A 12,789-nucleotide genomic window follows, 5' to 3' on the forward strand; every position below is an offset into this window, starting at 1 on the left:
CGAGTTCATTTTTGAACCTGGTTCATGTGAACCTCGGCTTAAACCACGATTGTACAACTGGGCCTCAATATCTTTAGGAAATCTAAAGAGAGACGTCGTCCTATTCCTTGATTTAGAGTCGCATCCTCGATAGGCACAAACACTTCCACCTCGGTAGCTAGCCATCTTTAGTTGTTAATAGTTGAGTGTATTATTGTTACTGTTCTAAGACCTAACCTCACTTACACAAATGACTAATGTGAGGTTGACAATATACAAGCCAAGCTTGCGATTTAGCGGAAACGCTTCAGATGCGCTTCTGTATAGATAGGGTGTTCTGTGGTGTAGTCAAGCCGTTTCTCCATGTGCACAAGGTAATGCATTAATCGGAACAGTTTGTAATTCTTGTTTTGTCTACCGCAGCTGTCACAGAAAATAAGCAATTTTCTTACCGACAGCTTAAGGAAGTTGTGTATAGAGTCATGAAGCATGGATGCTACGTTATCAGCCCCTTTTTTCCCCTCCCTTCAGGATACGTGTAGAAAACACTTTCGTTGTCTGATAGCTGGTGTATATTAAACGAATAAAAAGAAAGCTGCCGCGTATAATAAACATCGTTAGTGGTGACATTGGGAAGTGGTAAATTTTTCTGGTAGTCCATTGCAATAGCTTCAGTATCAGAAGTAGTGCGGCTGAGGAGTTTAGCCTTCTTTTTTACTTCATTAAAACGGTTTGCTCTTGCTAAATGGACTTGTGAATCAACTTTTAGCGTGTTAAGCTCATTTTCCACTTATAGACCTTTCGTTAAATCTGCTTCTAATGCGCTAATTTTTGCCTTAGTTTCGTCACAGAAACTGCACGTATTTATGCGTGGGTAGCCGAACGAGATATTGAAGTTTTTCACAAAGTTTGACCTGTACGATTCATATGATACAGCCAAACCTGGATTTTTCTCCATGTACATGAGATGCATCTTCTTCACGTTTAGCTCCTCAGGAAGAAAGATCTTAGAAGTTTTCTGAAGGCTGTAGTGAGCATTTCGTCCTTTGAAGGAAGCGATATGATTCTTTACAGCAGCCACCTTTGCTTCACTCAACTTGTGCGGTCTGTTTTTGTGTTTTCCACGACCATCGGTAGGAGCCTGTCCCTCAAGTTTCAGTGACATGACGATGTGCTCTATGCGCCTCTTTGTTGTTCCGTGAATGAATGCCTTGCGACAGACTGGGACGTCTTCATATTTTCCGTCACGCATGACGCGAGCCCTAAAAATGAACACCAATATTTTATTTCAACGGAATTCTGCTGGATTATGGCCTTTATCTCCTCTCATTAACATAATTTAGAGTGGTTTATAACAAAACTGGACTATTTCACTCACCTATAACGGTAGGTTGCTTCATGAAAATCAGCAACAGCCTCGGATTGACGGGGTCGCCTTCTAGCTACATGCAGAACTGTGATGAGCCCTGTTAGGTACAAACTTTGTTCATCATACGTTCCCAGGGCATCAAAATACTTAATTGTTGCTTTCCTGTCTTCGTCTGTAATATTGGTAAAATAATTCAGTCTCTTGCACTTGCAATCATCTCCAGTAGTAAGAGATTGCAGCCTTAGACGCTTGGCTACGTCTGTGAGTCTACCAAACGACTGTCTCTTCTTTGTTGCTTTTCTAACACTTTTATTTTATCAATGTCACACTCCATTCTCAATCAGTTAATTAAGTTGAAATAATATTAACAGCTTACAAATGCGTTCAAATTTCACGAACAACGCAGAACGACTCTTGTAAACAACAATGGCGGAGTCAACGCGCAAGCACACACATATCACATGGTCGGACTCAGCCCATTCTTCCCCTGTTCCGCTGGACTACGCCACCTTTTTCCCCCGAGCATCGTTTTTTCCCACGCTACTATCTCGGAACTTAGCTCGTTTTTAGCCAGTTCTTCACAGCTAAACGATAGAGTCGCAGTTTAGCTACAACGCGGCATGGATAACTCAAAAATGATTTGTTTGTGACTAAGCCCGATATTTCCCTGTGGTCTTCATAAGCTATCGAAAATAAGAAATATTAGCTCTTCACCATTTAAATGGACGTATACTAAGGTGAACACCATGACTGAAAGAGTTAATCCGATTTTTCGTTCATTAATAATATTATACCTTATTTTTGTAATTTCACCGCGCCGTTATCTGTCAAATGAATCTACTCGATGCTCATTCCATCCTTCTATGCATCGATTACGTCGCACATCTCTCTTTCCCACTCACTACCGTACGCCCCAAAAGTCTCTTATCCCCTCTACTAATGTACCTGCCGATGAGAAACTGACAGCAATTATAGTAGGCGACGAAGCATTTCCGTTAAAATCTTATCTTCTGCGCCCTTATAGTGAAAGAAATGGCGGAGATGAAGCCAAAAAATTTTTAACTACCGTCTGCCAAGGGCACGAAGAGTAGTAGAAAACAGTTTTGGGATTTTAGCTGCTCGCTGGAGAATTTTTATTCGATACATAGAAGTTCAGCCAGACACAGCACAAGATATTATTTTACCAGCTGTATGTTTGCATAATATATTATGTCAAAAACGTGACTTTGAACCGGAAAATGATTATTTAAATAGGTCTAATTCTTGTTTTACTTCAGTACCACCGCTCGAGTTTCTGGAACAGTTGTAGCTTGCAGTTAGTTTATCCACTGTATCTACACCTCCTTCAGTTTTATTGTAGTCTATGATCATGACTGATTTGTTTGCATCTGTTCCTGCATCTATTTCAACTCTATCATGCATACTAGAAAGTAACAGCACAATTTTCTATTGGTTATTCTCTCTTGTTTTTCCGGATAGTTCCAATAACTGTGAGTTTGTGGTCAAGTAGCTTTTTCACAAGAGGTACAGAGGTGAACCAATTGTCCATCGTAACATTGCGATTAGAACCAAAAAAGTGTTGACAGAGTCGTAAAACTACATCGAAAGGACTATTCGAAACTCTGTACGGACCTTCCGACGTGTTCCGACGTAAATTTCTATATTGCTCGTGTAGAACATTTTGGCATCACACAATACTAGGATTTTCAACCCGTCTTTATTCGGCTTCGAAGGGATGTATTGGCGAAAACTGCACTTTTCTCGAAATCCTGCAAGCATCCCGTTCACTGTTACAGATTCTGAGTGGTGGAGGCAGTTCTGACAATTAGCAACAAAACGGTCAAAAACATTGCGTATGGGAGCCAATTTATCTATTTCCTTTCGTATCACTCGAGTCTCTCTGCTGTGAAATCTTAAACAACGAATTAGGAATCTAAATCTTTGTGAACTCATCGTGAGGCGAAAAATCTCTACACTAGATCCATCACCCTCCATAATTCTTCGGTATATAGACGGTTTGCATGATAAATACCAGCCACGTAGATAACTCAAAAAAATGCACGAATTTCAATTTGATTCGTTGGGGTTGCATCTCTTCTTCGAGCAAAATTATCAGAAACATATTCGATGTATTCGTTGGTACATTCCACTATAATATTGATTATTTTGTCATTGAAGAAATACTCCCATATTGCCAGTGGTTCTAAGCGGTTTCTCGTGCTATGCTATGAATTTCTTCTATCATTTCTTCATCGTCAGAAATATCTTGCTCAGAGTCACTATTATCGTGTTGCTCTTCAACATGATCCACCTCCTCGTCATCAGACTGATCTGTATCTGAATGTTCGTCATACGCCATACGTCCCTCTTCGTCATTGACAAGTTCTAGCATTTCCTGCAGTCGAGTCTGTTCTCTTTCGTAAAACCACATAGCTAAAATAAATATTGTTATTGATTTACATGTATTACATATAAAAAGAAAAACTTACCTCACAATAAAAATTGCACGATAATCAAAAATAAAACGTGATTAGCCGCGTCGGTCTCTCACACCGTAGGACGAAATATTTTTGGCACAACGTACTTTTGTAACACTCACGTTAGCACTGCCGTTTTGTCGCTTCCGCTTGAGAAGATACACGGAGTGGAAGGTGGCCCCCACTTTGATTTCCAGAATAACGCTGAATAAAGTGTATGGTCGGTCTCACAAACCGAACGCGACTAACAGAAGGTTAAATGCCCTACAAATGCTGTCTTTCATAAATACAATATGGCTAAAACATTTCTTCAATACTAATGACAGTAGCTTACATACTCAGTTGAATCATTGATAAATTACATAAGATTTTTTCATATGTTGGGGTCTTGCCATTATTTTTTTATATTGTATTACTTTTCACGTTGTTAAAGTCTAATTTACATATGAATTATGAATGCCCCACAAGAAGTATTACAAAAGTAACTAAAAAATATCATTTATTCCAGATTTTTTTATTTTATGTAACTTTTTACGTTGTTGCAAAGTCTAATTTACATATGAATCATGAATGCCACACAAGAACTCTTACAAAACTAATTAAACTAACTTAAAAGCCCTTAAATGCCCTACAAATGCTGTCTCTCGTAAATAAAATAAAAACATTTCATAAATACTGATAGATAACAGCGACTTATTCACTCAGTTGAATCACTGATATGTTACTTTTTTTATGTTGTAACTTAATCATGAGTGAAGTATTTCCCTGTTAATATAACATCACCTCTGAACAAACTTTCTAGAAAAGGTGAAAAATTTATCTGGACTGATGAATGTCAAGAAGCATTTGAAAATTTGAAATCAAGATTAACATCACCTCCAGTTTTACAATATCCAGAGTTTTCAGCTGAAAACACTTTCATACTGAAAACTGATGCCTCAAAAATAGCAATTTCAGGAGTACTCTGTAACGGAGACAATAAACCAATTGCATATGCCAGTAGAACATTAAATAAAGCAGAAAGAAATTATAGCATTATTGAACTAGAGCTTTTAGCTATAGTTTGGTCAGTGAAACATTACAGACCATATTTGTATGGAAGAAAATTTGTAATACAGACCGATCATAGGCCTCTTATATTTTTGTACGGCTCAAATCAACCGTCTAGTAGACTGACGAAATTTCGACTTGTTTTAGATGAATATGACTATGTAGTACAGTACGTTAAGGGCAATTCAAACGTTGCAGACGCTCTTTCTCGAGTAGAAATACCATCTGACAACTTGAAAGAAATGTCCAGAAAAATTGATGCCTCTGTGAATGTTATAACACGTTCACGAACAAAGAGATTGCTGGATAACCCGAGTGTAAACGATGAAACTAGGACTGATCACCCCGGAATTGTCGAAGTTTTGAAAAAGCCTTATAACGTAACTGAATTGAAAATATTGAGCTCACAACAATTCAATGCACTACGGAAGTCAGAAAAACAATTTAATTTGATTCGACTGTAACGATCCCCGGATTCTTCATATCCGATGCGAGAAGACCGACAATAGAAGATTCAAAACATCCCGTACATCCCATCGTATAAATAGAAGAGATCTTGCAATTTGGACTCACAACTTTAAGGTTTTTTACATCACCAGTCACCGCTGTTAACGTTAAGTGGGCTTCTACCTCACGTCGGACCTCTAAACTCTTTAAGTCTGGACGAGAGATGACGTAAGGGATATCTTCTAATTTCGTATTAAGGCTAGAGCTATTCAAATATCTGCTTATAGGAGAAGTTGGTATAGTACAAGCGATTTCGCAAGATGCACCTCTGCACTGTATATTGTTTAATGGATATGTCGTTGTTATGTGATCGAAAGACTGTTGATAATCCCCTATCATCCCTGTAACTGGAAAGTTCTTTTCGCATGCTTGAACATATCTATAGAGTATTGGAGTGACTTCAAGAAGGTACCTACTATTTTGGATAGGTTCAGACTGGAGGATCATCGAATTTATCGTCATGGCGAAAGGCTTAGTAATAACAGGATTGCTTTGACTCAGGTAGATTGTATTCCTTACTTCTGAATCTTCATAGACTATCTCAGCTATCCACTCGGACCTTTCTCTTCGTAAGATCTTATAACATGTCTGAGGGATAACCTCCACCAGTCCCCAGCCGCATCTATCATTTAAGTCATAGAAGCACCATCCTGTACACCATCCTTGATAAATACAACCGGTGTAAAAGAAATCTGTTGAGTTTGTACTTCTTGGTAATGTTCCAGGTCCTGAGCTCAACACTGTTGGCTTACACATTTCTGCATTACAATTATCTGAGTTAATGCACTTGTATTCCGTAGACACCTTCATAGCGGGGATACAAGCATAATAGTAATCCTTATAATAGTAATGCATGCTAATACTCTGCAAGCTGAAACTCAGTCTTGATCCATCATTTCGTATTAAACAGATACGAGAACCTTTATCAAGGGTGAATAGGCCAAAAAATTCTTTTGTACATATGTCATCTTGACATATCTTTTTATCAGAAGTTAAAAAGAAATTATAGTCACATTGCTCTATGATGATCCCAGAGCAAACATATATTGTAGAGAAGACTAAGATTGATATAAATTTCATTGTAAAAGAAATATTACGAAAATTATAAAGAAAGATTTAAAATTGGACTTATTCAAGAACCTATTATATCTGGATTTGCAATCAAAAAACGTAAATAACATTGTTTTCTTTGAAGTTTACCGCCCTTTGAGCGAACATCAATTTTTGTTCGCTAACAATGATATTTTTAATGCAAACTTTAGTAGGCTATGTTATTTCAAGTCAATTTTATTTGAATGTTCGCGAACACTTTTAGCTAACAATGTTAGCGAACATTGTTCGCGTCAGTGTGGACCCGGGGTTAGATAGTTAACTGTCATCTGTATGTGGTGCTCTCCATAGTGATGATTTCGCATTAAAATCTCCGGCTATAATCGCTTTCTTGCCTTGGTCAATTACGTCTTGCATTATTGCGTCGGTAGTTTCCTTATACTTATTGATGGGGATGTTCGGTGATATGTAGCAGCTATATATATATATTCATATTTTTTGTGTCTATCCTTCCTTTGATTACTTATTTTGATACGTTTATTGATGTTATATTCACTCTTTTGAATACGACTTTTTAAAAAACACTTTATTTTCAATTACAGACTTTCTTTGAATAACAACAAAAATATCGTTACAAAACTACAATGAAAAATGGAACAGAATCTACTCGAATTCTAAATTAGTTCTGACCAACTCTAAATAGATACTGACAATGATTTGACCTCGCAGGGTCCATTTATAATGTGTAGACAGCGGTGTCAGCAGGAGACGATGGGAATAACAAAAGTATCACGTTCTGCTGACTCTGCTGACTCAAAGTCTTGGAAGTCGTTATCTTGGTAATCTGATACCGGTGAGATCGTCCTACTCACGATATAACAACTCCCCTTATCAAAGAAAAGTTGGTGCTTTGCAGCAACTTTTATTAAGAAAAAGTTTTTTCATTCAAACTCGTGGTTAGCTCGACATCTTCTTCAATAGGGTCTTCTAGACGGACGCTGGGTCTTCTTCTAGGAACGAATCTTGCCAGGGTTCTGGGTACTATTCTCGTTCTTGGTGGTCTCGGTGGGTTGTCGTTGCTTGAAGAGGTGATTCCGATCGCAATTGACTTCTTGCGACGGCACTTGCAGAAAATATACAAAATCACTAGTGCGATGATGAGAGCAATTGTAAAATACGTGAACCAAGAAATATGTTTGTTCACGAACGGTTCGTTGATGAGTTTGTCCAATTCATCTGAGTATTGGTTCAACTTGTGTTCGGCAATGTTGAGATCGTCGACATTTATTTTATTTAATTTCAGGGGTTTCAGCTCCGGGAGTTTTGATTTTTCCGGGAGGTGGTCACAGCATCGATATGGTATCTGGACTGCATGTTTGTTGTAAGTTACGTTCTGGTATTTTTCAACGAAATATTTGGAATGAACTCTCGTGTTTCCAATGAAGGCGTTGCATTCAGGCTGAAGTTTCAGGAGGGTATTGGTTTCGATGATTTTTGTGATTACTTCTCTGCCAATACAGTTTATGGTGACTGGTAGAGGATCGGATATTGATATCAGCCACAGATTCTGAGAAATCACTTGAACGCTGTAGTCTTTTGCGTAGATCACTGTTGATTTACAATTTTCAGGCAATTGCAGAGTTTGTTTGAGGAGCTGGGCTTCACAAATAGCGTTGCTGTCTATCGGGTATGGAAGCACTTCTGCACAAATTTTCAAGTCGGTTTTGATCACTTTACAATTATCTAAATTTTGAAAAGAAGTGTACAACATTGAATCGTCGTCTCGCGCAATAAATTTTTGAAATGTTAATAATATATGGTGAAGTCCTGTTCGAGCATCCAAGATTGGTATTGGATATAAATGAAAAAGTGTGTACGTTTCAGGCTCTACTAGGGGAATATTTAAAACAAATACTACTTTATTGTCTGTTTGATATGCTTGCAATTCAATAAGGTCCAGGTATTGGGGGATATTTCCAATACTGACGTATAATGGTAAATTATTTTTGTTCAATGTTTGTGATATTTCTTGAAGTGAATAAAGTAAATCTCTTGATGTTATGATTGAACCATGAATTATTTTCAATCGAGCGAAAGTAATTGAATTGATAATATCGCCAATAAAAGTTTCAAGGAATAGGTAGCTTTCCATGAGTGATTCGCATATCTCTAGAGTTTTTATCTGAGCTTCGTAAAATGCCATATCGTCTGATATTTCCATTAATGATTTTTCGATTTCTTTTATATCTTGATTGAAAGTCTCTTCATCAACTTGTAGCTTTTGAATTGTTGAATTGAAGTTTTTGATCACCGAGGTGGTTACAGATATTTGATTTTTTAATAGATTTTCAATTTGATGTTCGTCTTGGCTTATTTTATTGATACAATCCGTGAAATATTCTCCATCGGATGCGTCAAGGTTTCCGGTTATTGCTTTCCAAAAAGTTCCTGCGCCATTTATTAAACCACGTTTTGTTCTTTTTTCGAATTTTTCTGTGTCCGTGAAGATATCTCTAAACTTTACTTGTAGTGAGTCTGATATTTGGGTTAAAAGACTGGTATGTGTTTTTATTTGAGCTTTGAAAGCTAGTATTCTAGGCTCGTCTCTGTCAAGAAAATAAATTAGGTTTTCTAGGATTTTATCATTATTGTATAGAGCGTCTTTGATGGATGATAAATCTTTGTAGACCAAAAGGGTCCATTTTTCGTTCGTTATTTTGAGGGTTCCTTCTTGATGGAAGAAAACGCCGATCGAGTTATTGATTGACTCTAAGTTGTATTGGGCACTGGCTGTTGATGACAGCAGGAGTGTCCTGAAAAAGATTATTATTCATGAAAAGGTTTCAAGCGGTCGAAATTTACTTTAGTTTTATTTCGCGTTTTCCAATTCACTAACATCGCGGAATTGGGATAAATTTCTAATATTTCGAATGGTCCATTAAATTTATTTTCGAGTTTATTTGAAATTTGTGACTCTTTCACATAAACCTTGTCTCCTACTTTATATTTAGGGACGTTTTCGGAAACTGTCCTATCAAATCTGATTTTGGACTTTTCTTTTTGTCTTTCGGTTTTTGCTCTGGCCAATTTATAGAAATACGTCATGCGGTTATTGAGATCTCTCACATATTTTGAAATTAGGTCTTTTTGGTTATAGAGCGTTTCTGGGGATCGACTAGCTGTATGTCCGAATATTAATTCGTACGGTGTGAAACCTGTTGTTTTGTTTCTCGTGTTATTGTAGCAAATAACTACATATGGTAAAACGTTCATGGGGTGTTCGTCGGGATTTTCAGCTTTATGGGCACGAATCATTTCAGCAAATGTGGCATGGAATCTTTCGATTGATCCGTTCGATTGTGGGTGATTTACACTCGAATATGTTAGTTTAATGTCATACAAAAAGCATAAGTCTTTCATAAGTTGACTTGTAAATTCTCGACCGTAGTCGCAATGTATCCTAAGTGGTGTACCGTAGTGTTGGAAGTAAAGAAGAAGGGTATTCACGACTGATTTTGAGGATTTGTCTTCTATGGCGTATGCTTGTGTGAATTTAGTCAGTTCGTCTCTTATTGTCAAAGCGTAGTATTTTGTAGGAATTTCGAAAATGTCTACATTAATACGTTCAAAGGGGTTTTTGGGGTTTCAGTTATGACGAGAGGTGTGCTAAGGTTTTTTCGACAAATTTTGACTTTTTGACAAATTTCGCATTTTTTCACGAAATTTTCGACGTCTTTAATGAGACCTTGCCAGTTGTATTTCTGTTTTACTCTTCTGATGGTTTCATTAATGCCACGGTGTAAATTTGTTTTTCCTGAATGACATTGATCAATGATTATGGGAATTTGATCGGGGTCAGGAGTTGTCGTTAAGTTTTGACAGACTTTCAATTTGATTTCCTTGTCGGCAAAAATAAATGAAAATATTTCTAGTATGGGTAGTTCTAGGTTGTTTTCGATTGAAAAAGTTTTTCTTAGATCGAATTCATTTTGGGATTTATAAATAATATAGAACATGTGTTCTATGACAGATTCAGGATCAAAAGGAAGGGGTATGATATAGTATTTACGATCTTTTACTGATTTACTAGAAAGTATGTTGATTCTATCATTGTAAAACTCTGGATGTTCTTCGAAGAGGTCTTCGATGATTTCATAATGTAACGGTTCTAGTTTGTTTTGCCAAAAGAAACTAACAATGTTTTTATGATGTTTGTCGAGAAGTTGAGAATTGTCGAACTCTATTTTGGAATAATCGATTAGAGATTTTGATTTATATAAATTAACAAATGTATTAAATTCTTCTTGAATGGTTTCTACGGGTATTTCGTTTTCAGGGGTGTCGTTTCCTTCAGGGTTATTTCTCTCTTCAGGGATGTTTTCATTAGGGTTATCACTTATTTCGGGGTCCGCTTTTACTTCGGTTTCGTTTTCATTGGATGCGTGTATGGAAATTTTGTGTTGGAAATTCGCGCATTCTTTGAAGTAGTTGACTTTGATCCGGGATAGTGCATCTGCATTTTTGTTGATTTTGCCGGGTTTATATTCTATCTGGTAATCATACTCTTCGAGTTTGAGTCGCCAGCGTGCCAGCCTACTACCAGGGTCTTTTATTGAAAAAAGCCAGGTGAGGGGTCTATGATCAGTAATTAGTCGGAATTTTCGTCCGAAAAGGTATGGGCGAAAATGCTTTACTGCCCAAACGATGGCAAGAAGTTCTCTTTCTATTGTAGAGTACTTCGATTCTGCGTTACAAAGTGTTCTAGACGCATATGCTATTGGGAGATCTTTGCCAATGGGACCTTGTGATAAAATGGCACCAATTGCAAACGCACTGGCGTCAGTGGTGAGCAAAAATGGTTCCTCAAAATTAGGGTAAATGAGAATGGGGCTCGTTATGAGTGAATTTTTGAGTTGTTCGAATGCTTGTCTGCATTCTGCGTCAAAGTTGAAGGGGGTATCTTTTTGAAGTAATTTGGTCAATGGTTTCGAAATTTTGGCGAAATTACAAATGAATCGTCGATAGTATCCAGCTAAACCTAGAAATGATTTTATTTCTTTTTGGGTTTTTGGTTCGGGGAAATTTTGGATACATTCAATTTTCGTTGGATTGGGTTTGACTCCGTTTTGGGTAATGACATGTCCAAGATAGGCGACTTCTTTTCTCAAGAATTCGCATTTATCCGGTTGGATTTTCAGGTTCGCTTTTCGAAGTCTTTTAAATACTTCAGTCAACCTTGCTATGTGCTCGTGGATGGTAGGAGAATATACGATGATGTCATCCATGTATACGAGACATCTTTCGTTCTGTATACCTAGAAGAACATTATCCATAACTCTCTGGAACGTGCTTGGAGCATTCTTTAAGCCAAATGGCATACGAACAAATTCGTAGTGACCATTGTCTACGGAGAAAGCCGTTTTGGGAATATCTTGGGTTCAATTTCAATTTGATGAAATCCGGAGGCGAGATCAAGCGTGGTGAAATATTCGCATTTACCAAGCTGGTCTAGGAGGTCAGAGTTGTTGGGTAATGGGTATTTGTCGTCAACCGTTAGCTCGTTGAGTTTTCGGTAATCGATGACAACTCTCCATTTCTGTTTTACCGGAGGCATCCATCTTTTTGGGTACAACCCAAACTGGAGATGACCATGGGGATATGATGGCTGAATAATGCCTTGATTTAGCATTTTTGATATTTGTGTTTTTACTTCCTCCTTGTGTGTACCTGTGGGTACCTGTAGGATTTCGTAAAGACGGGTCTAGCATCTTAGTATCGATGGTATGTTTAATTTCGTTGGTTAAAAGTGAGATTATCTCCTTCTAAATAGAAAGATATCTTCGAATTGGAGGATAAATCAGTTATTGATTGATGTTCCTCTTCGTTCAAATGTTCGGTTCTTAGTTGCGCTTTGATTTCTTGGATACGATCAATATGGGGTTGATATTGGGGAAAACGATTCATTAATATTCAAAATTGTTTCATGTGTTGGAAGGGGTTCGAGTTTTATTTCAGAAAAATCTATTTGTTTTGGGATCGCGTTTGTATTCACGATAGTAGTGTAGAACATACGTTTTCATCAATTTGACTATGGCGTTGGGAATTCTTACTTTTTCTCTTTCTTCAGCTAGCAGTATAGCTTCAGTGTTCTTGAGGTTGCAATGTAATTTGAATATTTTCTCCATTCGGGGTTCTATTTGAATTTGGTTCGGTTTTTCAGTGAGTATATGGTCATTTATGTCTGAAACTTTGAACAAAGGGGACCGTTTTAAAGTTTGTTATAAGTTGTTTATTTTTCAGGTCAATATATAAATTGTAATGTTCGAGAAAGTCAGATCCGAGTAAACCGTCAAAGTC

General features: G+C 37.3%; 1 long non-coding RNA gene across 1 annotated transcript in view; it reads left to right on the forward strand.

The window, feature by feature from the left end:
* The window catches only part of LOC111506065 (uncharacterized), a 35,962-nt gene extending 35,562 nt beyond the window's left edge, over window positions 1-400 (forward strand). The window contains exon 3 of the long non-coding RNA XR_012466544.1: window positions 354-400. This is a non-coding gene — a long non-coding RNA (uncharacterized lncRNA). The remainder of the gene's footprint in view (window positions 1-353) is intronic.
* Window positions 401-12,789: the final 12,389 nt, after the last annotated feature.

The sequence above is a fragment of the Leptinotarsa decemlineata genome, unplaced genomic scaffold (genome assembly GCF_025532065.1).
Source record: "Leptinotarsa decemlineata unplaced genomic scaffold, Ldec_3_MD MMD2_tig00005264_RagTag, whole genome shotgun sequence".
Classification (NCBI taxonomy): Eukaryota; Metazoa; Arthropoda; class Insecta; order Coleoptera; family Chrysomelidae; genus Leptinotarsa; species Leptinotarsa decemlineata.